The 13,543-nt window shown below is 35.3% G+C and overlaps 1 protein-coding gene across 8 annotated transcripts in view; it reads left to right on the top strand.

Annotated features, from left to right (window-relative positions):
* Positions 1 to 13,543, top strand: part of TUSC3 (tumor suppressor candidate 3) — a 181,580-nt gene that overhangs the window by 90,609 nt on the left and 77,428 nt on the right. The window lies entirely within an intron of this gene.

The following is a 13,543-nucleotide window of genomic DNA, read 5'->3' as shown; positions in this document are numbered from 1 at the left end:
AGCAAATATCTTAGTAGTGATAACTTAAAATGATGCCTACAATCACCTGCTTTTCATCATTTTACTAGTGGTCTTAGTCAAAGCCTAAGAACAGAAAAAGAAATACAGGGAACAAAAAAGTGTAAAAAAAGAGATTTACCTAAGATATGATTTGCCTATGGTATGACATATGGAAATGTCATCACAATTTATGGAGAACCAATAATGAAATTAATACTAGAGTTGAACAGTTTTCTGAATTCAAAGTCAGTCCCCAAGAATCATTAGTAAACAATTTCAATAGATAATTGAAAATAGTCTCTTTCCCAATAGGAAGAAGAAAAGTAATGGTTCTTAAAAATAAAAGTAACAAAAGAGGAAACTTTAATATATATGCATACAAATGTATATGCTAAGTGTCAGTTTTTTCCTTTTGCCTTCTTGCAGTAGCCCTTCCTCCTTCCATTTTTCTTTTCAACCAAGAATTAGTGGTGTTTATGACTGAGTTGGATGTGATAGGATAGACTAATAAGCAGCCCAAGCAAATCATCTTAAAGCACCCATCATCTGCAATAATAACTAGAGTCTAGAAATTCACAGAGAATCTCTATGGCTTTGTGGTAGATAGAGAAGTACAAATGTGAAGTTTGGATTTTTTAGAGTAAGGAAGATAAGAGTTTTCAAGGAAAGTGTCTTAATATTTTCTCACTTTTTGATAATTGAGTTAAAAGAGATGAATTAGTTTATACTCTGTTTAGTATAACTGGATACTATGGATGATCTCAGTCACCATAGTCATTACGTTTCAAAGCGTTTTGGGTTTTGCTCAGGTTGCTTCATTCAGTAAAACTACCCAGTTTCTGGGTAAAAATACAGCACTTCTTTCAAAGTGTTGTTGTAAAGTTAAAACTCCTGTAGTATTTCAACATCAATATACCAAATTTTGTCACTGTTTCAGTCTACTAAAAAACTGTCTACTTAAGATGTAATCCTGTGGCTGACGTGGACTCAGATGACATTAGCATGCCTTCTTCATTATTCTCTCTCCTTGAGAAGAGCCCCAGAATTATTGTTGAAAGTTAGTAATAACAGGCATTACTGTTTACTGCATCGCTTCCTTCTTTTGGGGTATGTTTTATATGCTTATTCCCTATAATAACTGTGAAAAGGAATTTGTATTATCCTTAAACAAGGAAACTAAGATTCAGTAAACTCAATTTGCAGAAGCTCACACAGCTAGAAAATGGTTAACTGGGATTTGATTCTGTGTGTGTGTCTGACTTCAAGTTCTGTATTCTTTTCACAGTGCTGGGTTCTCTAAATCTGGGCACGTGTCTCGTATGCCGGATGTTTAACCCAGGGCATGCAGTGAGCCATTAGGACTGTAAATAAATGCCTAAGAACATTTATGTGATGCATGTATGTTAGTACTCCAACAATCAATTTTCTTGCACCTCTGCTACATCATGCAGATTTGTTTTTCTTCTTTGAATCCTTGAAAGCTAATGTGCTTGGCATAACAGAAGATATTCTAACATTCACAAACACATACTTGAGAAGGAAATCTGGGCAGGTATATCTGCTCCCCAGTGGCAGCCTTTCAGAAGTCAGTAACAGGATGCAGAGAACAGACATGTTTTCAAACAATACATTTGAAAACTACTCTGAATATAAAATGTTCATTTGTGTGGTTTTTTTCTTATCTGCTGATGGCTTATGAAACTATTCAAGTCACTTAAACAATGAGGTCAGATAAATAATTTGAATCTCCTTTACCATTTTCTGTCTGATAGTCACCATTACCACCCCAAACTTGCAAACTTGATTTTTGTTTATAAAGAAAAACTATTTTCAAGTGAAAAACTGGATTTGTTCAATTCCAGTCTTTTTTTAAATCCTATTCTTGGGATATCCTTACAAAGTTAAGAGGCTATCCAAAATGCTGAAGCATTTATTCAGATTCTTAAACATCTGTCTATTAAAAGCAACCAATATCCCATTTTCCTTTGGAAATGAGAATATATTTTAAAATAATTTTTGGCAAAGTCTTGTCATCTGATTTGTAGAAACTCTGATGAAAGCCTTGGATTGCACAGTAAAATGAAAGCTCCTAAAATAAAAATAGTAATGAACTATAGAACAGCAGACCACTTCTGTAATGAAAAAATTTATATGCAAAAGGAAAATAATGAGAAAAACAATTCGGTAGAGAATTTCTAGCCACATGCTCACTTCTTAGTAAAGAACAAGTCTACCTACAATTAGCAGTTGTGTCTTACCACTGAACCTGTGCAGAAGTACTTCTGGGATTACTTAGACTGTATTCTGTGGCTGGTAATTTTTTTCTTTTTCATTATCATATTCGTATTATTGTTTATGACTCACGGGATTAAGAATGAAATGTATACTGGGGAGAGAAGGCTATTCATAGTGCTTTAGGGTGTAGGATAGAGACAAAGCTTGCAGTTGCACAGGGGAGGTAACATATGGAAATGTTGAAACATACATAGACATTGGAGCTTCCTGGTTTTGAGTTTAAAAAAAAAATAGGTAAAGGAGTATTCGTAAGTACTTCCTGGTCTCATGCTTCCTAAGGGGAAAAAAGTGCTTGTTAACTACTATTTAATAGGTACTGATGATTATGGAGCTGAATATACATTGGTTCTGTTTTGGTTTAACTTGGCTTTCCAAACTTCCTCCACCCCCTAAAGATGGAGGATGGTGGACAATAAGCATACACAGTACGTGCTTCATGGTGAGTTTAAAGCAAAATGGTTGAGTAAAGTATTGAACTACACCGGTACATAACTTCAGGGAGTGTAGGATAGATATATAGTTTATGGTCTTCAGGAAGAAATGTTGACTAGGAATATCAAAATGAGTTAAAATGTTATGTTTTGTAGCCCTTGAATGCAGAGCTTCATGGAAGGCTAATGCTCTTCAGAGATGGCTGTCATTTCAAACCAGAAATATGAGTGTGAGGAGTAGTTACATTCATTAAAAACACAAAGAAAAACATCCTAAGAATCTGCGAGTTAAAACCATGAAAGATAAAACATCATTTAAAAGGTCTAATAACCCAAACCTTATTATTACAGTAAATCTCAGTAGGATAGAAGCTGTTTTCTGCCTTTTAACACTGATGCTCTGCATTATAGGATGATTCACATACCTTAATGTTTCTTCTGTCTCAAAGAAATTATATCAGTTTAATTATGTTAGTTTTATGAAAAACTAATATATATTATTACACAATTTTCACAATTCCTGAAAGGTTCTTTGGTGTCTATACATTATGGTGTATCAGTAGAAATGTATTGTTTTGTGAGTGCTCTGAAGTCAGGGCAGCTCTGACTTCAAATAGAGTGGAATAAGCTCCTTTTTCTTTCAAATTTTTCTTGAATAAAATTATGTACTTTGTAGTATCATAAAGGTACGATCTCTGTGGCATATTATTTTGTTCTCTTTCCAAGTGAAAAGCAAATAATTGCTGATAATATTTGTTTGAATAAAAAGTTTTTCCCATCAGGCAATTGAATCATTTGCCCATTTGAAGACAGGTATGTCCGTTATTTCTGTGTATTTTTGTTTGGGTCAGGAGTATAGCAACAATATAATGAATTAATATCTTCTTAGGGTATATTTTTCTTAATAAATCTAGCACTTAATTTTCCTTCAGGAGGATAGATAATGTTCTCACTAAACTCGAAGAACATTTTAAAATTACTCATAGATAGATGGACCTGCCTTTTTTTTTTTTTTTGCATTTGAATGTGGTTGTCTGAGTTTTTTGCTTATTATAAAGTCGCCAGTAAGCCTCAATGTGAAGATCCAGTACATGGAGTGACCACCTAGCTTCTATACTCCATTTATCATAAGATTTCTCAACAGAGGGAACATAATAAAGGCCCTACATGACAAGCCCACAGCTGCCATGGTACTCAGTGGTGAAAAGCTGAATGCTTTTCCTCTAAGATCAGGAAGAAAGCAAGGATGTCCACTCTCACCACTTTTATTTGACATATTCAAAGTCCTAGTCAGAGCAATTAAGCAAGAAAAAGAAATAAAGGACATCCAAATCAGAAAGGAAGAAGTAAAACCATCACTATTTTCAGATAACATAATACTGTATATAGAAAACCCTGAAGACTCCACCAAAAAACTACTACAATTAGTAAATGAATTCAATAAATTTGCAGGCTAGAAAAAATCAATATATAGAACTATGTGGCATTTCCATATACTAATATCAAACTATCAGAGAAATTAAAAAACCAATTCCATTTACAATTCATCAAAAAGAATAAAATACCTAGGAATAAGTTTAACCAAGGAGTTGAGAGAACTGTACACCAAAAACTATTAAGATATTGATGAAAGAAATTGAAGATGATACAAGTAAATGGAAAGTTGTATCATGCTCATGGATTGGAAGAACTAGTATTGTTAACATGAACTACCAAATATTATACTACCCAAAGCAATGTACAAATTCAGTGCCATCCTATCAAAATTCACAGAAATCGAAGAAATCCTAACGTTTGTATGGATCCATAAAAGACCCTGAATAGCAAAATCAGTCTTAAAAACAAAGTTGGAGGCATCATGCTCCCTGATTTCAAACTTTATTACAAAGCTGTAGTAATCAAAATATAATGGTATTGGAATAAAAATGGACATACAGATCAATGGAACAGAATAGAGAGCCCTGAAATAAACACACACATATGTGGTCAATTAATTTATGACAAAGTAGCCAAGAATATACATTGGGGAAGGACAGTCTCTTCAATAAATGGTATTGGGAAAACTGGACAGCCACATGCAAAGGAATAAAACTTGACCCCTACCCTTACCCTGTACACAGAAATTAACTCAAAAATGGATAAAAGAGTTGAATGTAAGACCTGAAACGATAAAACTCCCAGGAGAAAACCTAGGTGGTAAGCTCTTTGATGTTGTTCTTGGTGATAAGTTTTTGTATTTGACATCAAAAACCAAGGCAAAACAAGCAAAAATAAACAAGTGGGACTACATCAAACTAAAAAGCTTCTGCATAGCAAAGGTCGACAAAATGAAAAGGCAACCTGAATGGAAGAAACTATTTGCAAATCATGTATTTGATAAGGGGTTGATATCCAGGATATATAAAGAACTCATACAACTCAGTAGTAAAAACAACAAACAAGTCAATTAAAAAATAGGCAGAGGATCTGAATAGACATTTTCCTAAAGAGATACAGATGGTGCAGGTACATGTGAAAAGATGCTCAGTATTACTGATCATCAGAGAAGTGCAAATAAAAACCACCATGAAATGTCACTTCACACCTGTAAGAATAGCTATTATTAAAATGTCAAGAAATAACAAGTGTTGGAACCCTCATGCACTACTGGTGAGAATGTAAATTGGTATAGCCACTGTGGAATAGCATATGGAGGTTCCTTAAAAAATTAAAGTAGAACTACTATATGATCTAGCAATTCTTCTAGATATTTATCAGAAGAAAACAAAAAAACTAATATATATTTACCTCCATGTTCATTGCAGCATTATTTACAATAGCCAAGATATGGAAACAGTCTAAGTGTCCATCAATGAATGGATAAAGACATTGTGGTAAATACAATGAATATTATTCAACCATTAAAAAATTAAATCTTGCCATTTGTGACAACATAAGTGGACCTTGAAGGCATTATTATATTGGGTTGGCCAGAAAGTTCGTTCGGTTAGTGAATACGTTGTTCAGTAAAGTTCTTGGTGAAACTGAAGAATGTGTACTTAAAACCAAACGAATTTTTTGGCCAACCCAATACCAAGTGAAGAAAGGCTTACATGTGGAATCTAAGACAAAAACAAAAAGAGCAACCCCCCCCCCAAAAAAAAAACCCCAACAAACCGAGAGATACAGAGAAGAGGGGGTGCGTGGTGCAAGTAGGTGAAATGGGCACAGGGTGTCAAAAGGTACAAACTTCAGTTATAAAGTAAATGACTATTGGGGATGTAATGTACAACATGGCAACTATAGTCAGTACTGTACTGCATATTTCAAAGTTGTTAAGAGAATAGATCTTAAATGTTCTCATCACAAGAAAGATAGTCTATATATGTATGATGACAGATGTTAAACTAGACTTACTGTGGTCATCATTTCCCCATATATACAGATATCAAACCATTATGTTGTACACCTGAAACTAATATAATGTATGTCAGTTACAGCTCAAATAAAATAAAAGGTGAATTGTGAATCTCAGTGTGTTGTGCATCTCAGTGTGAAATGTAAACATTAACACTTTTAGAAGAAAACATAGGTATTTATCTTTATGATTGCTGGATTGGCAAAGATTTCTTGAAACAGACCATAATGGAAGAAATAACTGGTAAACGGAACTTCAGTGAATTAAGAACTTCTGTTTGCCAAAAGATACCATTAAGAAAATGAAAAGGAAGGCAAGTCACAAGCTTGGTAAAGATTATTTGCTATGTGTATACTTACTTATTTTATATATATAAAGAACTTTTAGAAAACAATAAGCAAAAGTCAGATAATCAAATTTTGAAGAGGAGTAAAGACTTGCTGGGTACTTTACCAAAACGTTCAAATTTCAGTAAACATATGAAAACATATTCAACTTTGTTAATCATCTGGATATTCTGAAATAAAACTGCAGTATAGGGCTTCCCTGGTGGCACAGTGGTTAAGAATCCGCCTGCCTATGCAGGGGACACGGATTCAAGCCCTGGTCTGGGAAGATCCCACATGCCACAGAGCAACTAAGCCCGTGCGCCACAACTACTAAGCTTGTGCTCTAGAGCCTGCAACTACTGAACTGCAACTACTGCAACTACTGAAGCCCGCATGCCTAGAGAGCTCGTGCTCTGCAACAAGAGGCCACTGCAGTGAGAAGCCACACACCACAACGAGGAGCCCCTGCTCGCTACAACTAGAGAAAGCCCATGCACAGCAACGAAGATCCAATGCAGCCAACAATAAAAAAACAAAACAAAACAAAAAAACTATAGTATGGCCTGCCACACCTCTACCAGGATAGCCAAGATGAACATACACACACACACATGAAGAGATAATGCCAGTTGTTGGTATGGATGTGAGTGGACCAGAACTCTGAAACACTGCTAGCTGGAGTGTAAATTTGGTTGAAAGTTCTGAGAAATGTTTGGTTAGTCCACTAAAGCCTGGTATACACATACTCTGTGATGCAGCATTTTCAAAAAAATATCCTTACCCCTTTGGAGGGTTATGCAGGTAATGATTAGGAAGAGGCATCAGTGGACACCTGTTTTTCTAACAGTATTCCACTTCCTGATCTCAGTGTTGGTTACAAGTGCTCATGTAAAATTCATTGAACTGTATGTACCCTTATGAATCATGTCCTTTTCTGCATGAATATTTTAGTAAATAGATAAATAAAATTCTAGTTAAGTTAATTACAAAAATTTAAATTTCCAAACTAATGAGAGCAGTGAAGTACTGGACATTTCAGTTGTTAAAATCAAAACAGGAAATATCAGTTATACTTACTTAGAAAAAGAGTTTCTATAAATCTGGGCCGTTTTGCATTTTAGAAGTTTATGTTTGTTTAGTATGTTGTGAGAAGTGCCACAGCTCTGTGTAATTATAAATAAATACTGTAAATACATCTGTCACTACTTGAAATGACTCATGTTTAAACACCATGTTTAAGCCGGCTTTTCTTTTATTGAACCATTTCTTGGAATTTTGAATAAATCATGTATTAAGATGAATTTTTTTTAAAACTTCTGTAGCAAACCATAGATAGTGTAGCTATTGCTATTTAATTTTAACATCTCATTTTAAAATTTGAGCATTTTCTCTTATGTGTAAGTAAAATTTATAATATTGGAATATATATATTTCCTATTAATGCATTAAATCACCAAACCTCATGTGGATCTAATAACTACCATAGTTTTCAAGTAGTCTGAATATAAACAATATTTTGAGATAGTTACTGTTATAATATGAAAATGTTATAGTATGAAGATATTTACATTTCCCTCACGAAAATCACAGGTGCTGCTAAAACTACTGTGATCTGTCAACTACATTCATAGTTGAAGGAAATGGTATATTAGAAGATAGTGAAAATGAAGATTTGCTTTTATCCCATTTAAGTACCCAGATCTCCTTCCGTCACTGCATTCTATGCACAGCCCCTTGGAGTCTGTGTACTGCTGTATTACTTGAACCTTTTCTGCTTTTATCTAAGAGTAACACCCCCACTTGTGTACCTAGATCTTATCGCATCTCATGTATTCAGTGACAGTTTTCCAACAATTCTCCCCTCTTTCTTTGTCATCCTAATTTTTTCTTTTATTACTGAATCATTCTCGTTAGCAGTGCAAACATCTCCTTATTCATCCTAAAGGGACATGACACCATTTTCCCTTCGAGATATTGTTCTATTTACCTGATCCCTCTTAGAGCAAAACTCCTTGAAACAGTTGTCTACATTGTTTCCTTATTTTTTCATAAGGCTTTTGCCTCACTGTTCCATTGAAAATGCTCTAGTCAAGGGCACAAATATTTTCCAGGGAAATAAATTCAATTTTTAGTTCTGGGTCTTCATATTACTGCTCTCTCTGTAGCTACAGAACTGATGTCTTCATCCAGAATCACTTGTCTTCCAGGAGGCCACACTCGTGATTTTCCTTACTTCTTTGACTGCTACTTCTTAATCATCTTTGCTCATTCATTTTTTATCTTCTGCACTTATTTTGGTCTTAACAGGGGGTTCTGATCTTGGTCATCTCTATTTATATTTACTAAATTGGTGTCCAGCTTTAAAGGTTAAATACTGTCTAACTATTATTGAGTCCTAAATTTTATCTTGGGGCCAGATCTTCCCTGTAAACTCCAGACTGATAAATCCAACTAGCTCATGCTGCACCTCTACCTGGAAGTCTACTGGGTGTCTCCAAATGAACAGGTACAGGACAGACTCCCCATCTCAGGCCCCAGACCTAATTCTCCCATAGCATTTGACTTCTCATGTTCAAGTCAAAAATCTCATAGTCTTCCTTTACCACTTCTTCCCTGCCATACCCCACATCTAATCTTTCAGAAAATCCTGTTGACTCTTCCTTCCAAATATGTCCAGATTCCAAGGATTTCTCACCATACCTACAACCCTTGTTTGAGCTCTAATTATTTCTTAATCCACTTATTGCAGTAGCCTTTTAACTATATCTTAGCTTCCATCTTTACCCACCATACGGTTAATTTTCAAAATTCCAACCCAGGAGGCTCTGGGATCTGGCCCTGTACTACTTCACCAACCTTATTCATTTATCCATTTCTCCTCATCAACTGTCCTTCAGTCGTCTTGGCTTCTTTACTCTTTCTAAAAGATGCCAGACATTGTCCTTCAGTAGAGCCTGGTTCACTGGCTCTTCCCTCTTTCCCCAAGTATTTACATGGCTTTTAGACATCATCAGATCTCTGCTGAAAATGCCACTGCCTTGGAGAGGCCCCTCCCAACCACTCATTAGTATTGCAACCCCTTCTCTCATGAATTCTTTCCACCTTCACTGCTTTACTTTTCCTCAGTTCATTTATCATTGTCTCTCATATGATTTAATTTTTTACTGTCTGTTTTCTCCCTATAGAATGTAAGCTCCAAGAGGGGAGTTTCCCCCCTTATATTTTTGTTCATTGTTTTATTCTTGGCTTCTGAAACAGTTCTTGAATATATAGTGGGTTCTCAGTATATAAATGTTGAATGAATGAATGAGAAATACCTACTTATTTTTTATGATTCAGAGCACATGTCACTTATTTAGGATTTTCACTGAAGGGCAGGGACTATCTTTATCTTATTCATTGCTATATTCCTAGTATCCAGTAAATACTTGGTATGCTCAGTTAATAATTGTCAAATGAGTAAATTAAACTGGAATGGCTTCAGAGAGAACCATACATAGACCCCAAGTGTAGAGAGGTTGGTTAGGTAGGAGTCCTAGGCAGGTACGGCATTAACAAGATGTAAATGTAGGCACTGCTTCCTGGATGGAGGGGGTGGAGCAAGAAGAGTGACCTGAATGAAGCATAGAGAGCCAGTTAAGGAGTGTGGGGCACGGTGCCATTTAGGAATGTTGTGGAGGGCATTGGGATAAATAATAACTTACTAAACCTCCATAGCTTAAAAAGGTTGATGCTAATATACTCCTAATGTTATAGGCCCAGAATGATGAACTTCTCCAAGTGCTCAAGACAGATCTGAAACTCAAGTGTTCTAATTTAAGAGCCTCCGTCCTTAACTACTATGATATACTGCTGGGCAAAGTACGTTAAACATACCAGTGGTGGATCTTAAGAGTGTTGCAGGTCATTCGATAGATACTACTGTCTTTTAACTTCTTTTTAACGGTTATAGTTTTTAAGTATTTCAGTGTCTCAAATGAATAGTCAAGAAAAAATAAGTCTTTTCAGGTTGTTTTGTATTTGATCATTCCCCAGCGTTTGACCATTTTTGACCACCACATTCTTCTTTTTCAAAATTCTATCCTTGGCTTCTGTTACACTATATCTCCTACCTTCATTTTCTTCCTACTTCTGTGTCCCAGGTTCCTTTGCAGGCTCCTGTCTGAGTTTATGAACTTACAAGTATTCATCAGTGTTCTAGCCCTCTAGGCCTTCTATTTTTCTCACCCTATTTACTCTTCTTGAGCAATTTTATCTATTCCCATGACTTCAGTGAACAACTATGTGCTGACAATTCCCAGATCTGTAGTTTTTCTTCCCTACACCTCTGTCATTAGATATATATGTAAATGTCTCTTAGACATCTCACTCTCCAAAGATGTTTTGAAAGTACATTAGAGTTAACCCATTTAAAAATGAACTCCCCAAGGCAATCTACAGATTTGATGCAATCCCTATCCAATTACCAAAGGCATTTTTCACAGAACTAGATTAAAAAAAAAAAAATCTTAAAATTTGTATGGAGACACAAAAGACCCTGATAGCCAAAGCAATCTTGAGAAAGAAAAACGGAGCTGGAGGAATCAGGCTTCCTGACTTCAGACTATACTACAAAGCTACAGTCATCAAAACAGTATGGTACTGGCACAAAACAGAAATACAGATCAGTGGAACAGGATAGAAAGCCCAGAAATAAACCCGTGTACCTATGGCCAGTTAATCTACAACAAGGAGGCAAGACTATACAATGAGAAAAGACAGTCTCTTCAATAAATGGTGCTGGGAAAACCAGACAGCTAGATGTAAAAAAACGAAACTAGAACATTCTTTAACACCATACACAAAAAAAATCTCAAAATGGATTAAAGACCTAAATGTAAGACTGGATACTATAAGAGGAAAACATAGGCAGAACACTCTTCAACATCAATTGCAGCAGTATCTTTTTGGATCCACCTCCTAGAGTAATGGAAATAAAAACAAAAATAAAAAATGGGACCTAATTAAACTCAAAAGCTTTCGCATAGCAAAGAAACCACAAAACGAAAAGACAACCCACAGAATGGGAGAAAATATTCACAAACGATGCAACCAAAAAGGGATTAGTCTCCAAAATTTACAAACAGCTCACGTGACTCAATATCCAAAAAGCAAACAACCCAATCAAAAAATGGGCAGAAGACCTAAATAGACATTTCTCCAAAGAAGACATACAGATGGCCAAGAGGCACATGAAAAACTGCTCAACATCACTAATCATTAGAGAAATGCAAATCAAAACTACAGTGAGATATCACCTCACACCAGTAAGAATGGCCATCATCAAAAAGTCTACAAACAATAAATGCTGGAGAGGGTGTGGAGAAAAGGGAACCCTCTTGTACTGCTGGTGGGAATGTAAATTGGTACAGCCACTATGGAGAACAGTAGGGAGGTTCCTTAAAAAACTAAAAATAGAGCTACCATGTGATCCAGTAATCCCACTGCTGGACATATATCTAGAGAAAAACATGGTTCAAAAGGATACATGCACCCAATGTTCATTGCATCACTGTTTACAATAGCCAAGATGTGGAAGCAATTTAAATGTCCATCAACATAGGAATGGATAAAGAAGATGTGATACATGTATACAATGGAATATTACTCAGCCATTAAAAAGAATGAAATAATGCCATTTGCAGCAACATGAGTGGACCTGGAGATTATCATACTAAGTAAGTCAGACAAAGACAAATATCATATGATATTGCTTATGTGCGGAATCTTAAAAAAAATGACATAAATGAACTTATTTTCAAAACAGAAACCGACTCGCAGACTTCAAAAAAAACTTATGGTTACCAGGGGGGAAGAGTGGGGGGGATAGATTGGGAATTTGGGATTGACATATACACACTGCTATTCTTAAAACAGATAACAAACAAGGACCTACTGTAAAAAAATAATAATTAAAACAGAGGGAGCTCCAAATCTTTGTTACCTTCTTCCCTTTCACCCTTAACATGCTTCTGCCTTATTCTGTATCTCATTGGGTGTCACCACTAACTACACACTGTTGCTCAAATCAGAAACCCAGAGGTTAATTTTGACTATTTTCTATCAGATCAATCATTCACCAAAGTCTGTTGATTCCATCTCTTAAATATTTCTCCTGTTTGTCCAGATCTCTCAATTCTGTCACTACCATGGAATTGGCCACTATAGTCTCTCAAGCATTTTTATACATCAGCCTCCAAAATGATTTCTCTGCCTCAAGTTATACTTTTCTCCAGTCTATTCTCCATACTGTGACTAGTACCATCCTTCTAAAATACAGACTTGATCATGCATTATTTTTCCACCATAGTTGGAAATAGGAATATCAAGTGCAGCAGTAGAAGGCAGAAAAGGAATAGGCAGACAGGTAAAAGTAAAACCAGAAATACATACAGTTTCAGTGCTGATTTAGTGACTATGAGGGTTAGGTCCCCAAAATGATAGAACTCTAGTATTACTGAGCATCTACTAAAAACAAAAATGTCACTTGCTTATACTATAAATGTGTTTATTCACTAGATATATCTTTTCCTGGATTTTAAAATATACTCTGCCTTTCACACTACTGTATTATAATCTATCTACAGAATAATCACCTTTAATATATTCTCTAAATCACTGACATGACACTCCTATAAATTAGATATACAATTTACTTTTCTCACGTAACAATTTCACATTTTTAAATGACTTTTTAGGTGGTGCATCATTCTCTGTTTCACTTCGGGCCTAAATTCTAATGTACCTTCTAAGTTTAAAGTGCAAATATTTTGTAAAATCTTGACTTTCCGGAAATACCTCAATCTATGCAAAGTCTATGTACAAGTCAAATCTGACTTTTAAGAAGTTTCAGTTTATTTCAGAGTTATTCTCAAGAAAGTGTGGAAAGGATTCAGATTAATCTCTATAATCCTGTTATATCATTTTTATTTTCTTTTGAAGTATTGTGGTTCCCAAGAAGTTATGAAACAGAGTTCAGATTTATTCTCTGGGTTTAAAAATCCTCCATTAATTTGCCTCATCCTACTTTTCCCCTTTTGTATCCTCGTTTC

This window comes from Tursiops truncatus, chromosome 21 (genome assembly GCF_011762595.2).
Source record: "Tursiops truncatus isolate mTurTru1 chromosome 21, mTurTru1.mat.Y, whole genome shotgun sequence".
In the NCBI taxonomy this organism is placed as follows: domain Eukaryota; kingdom Metazoa; phylum Chordata; class Mammalia; order Artiodactyla; family Delphinidae; genus Tursiops; species Tursiops truncatus.
The sequence above is the reverse complement of the archived record's forward strand: the minus strand, read 5'-3'. Positions and strand labels throughout refer to the sequence as shown.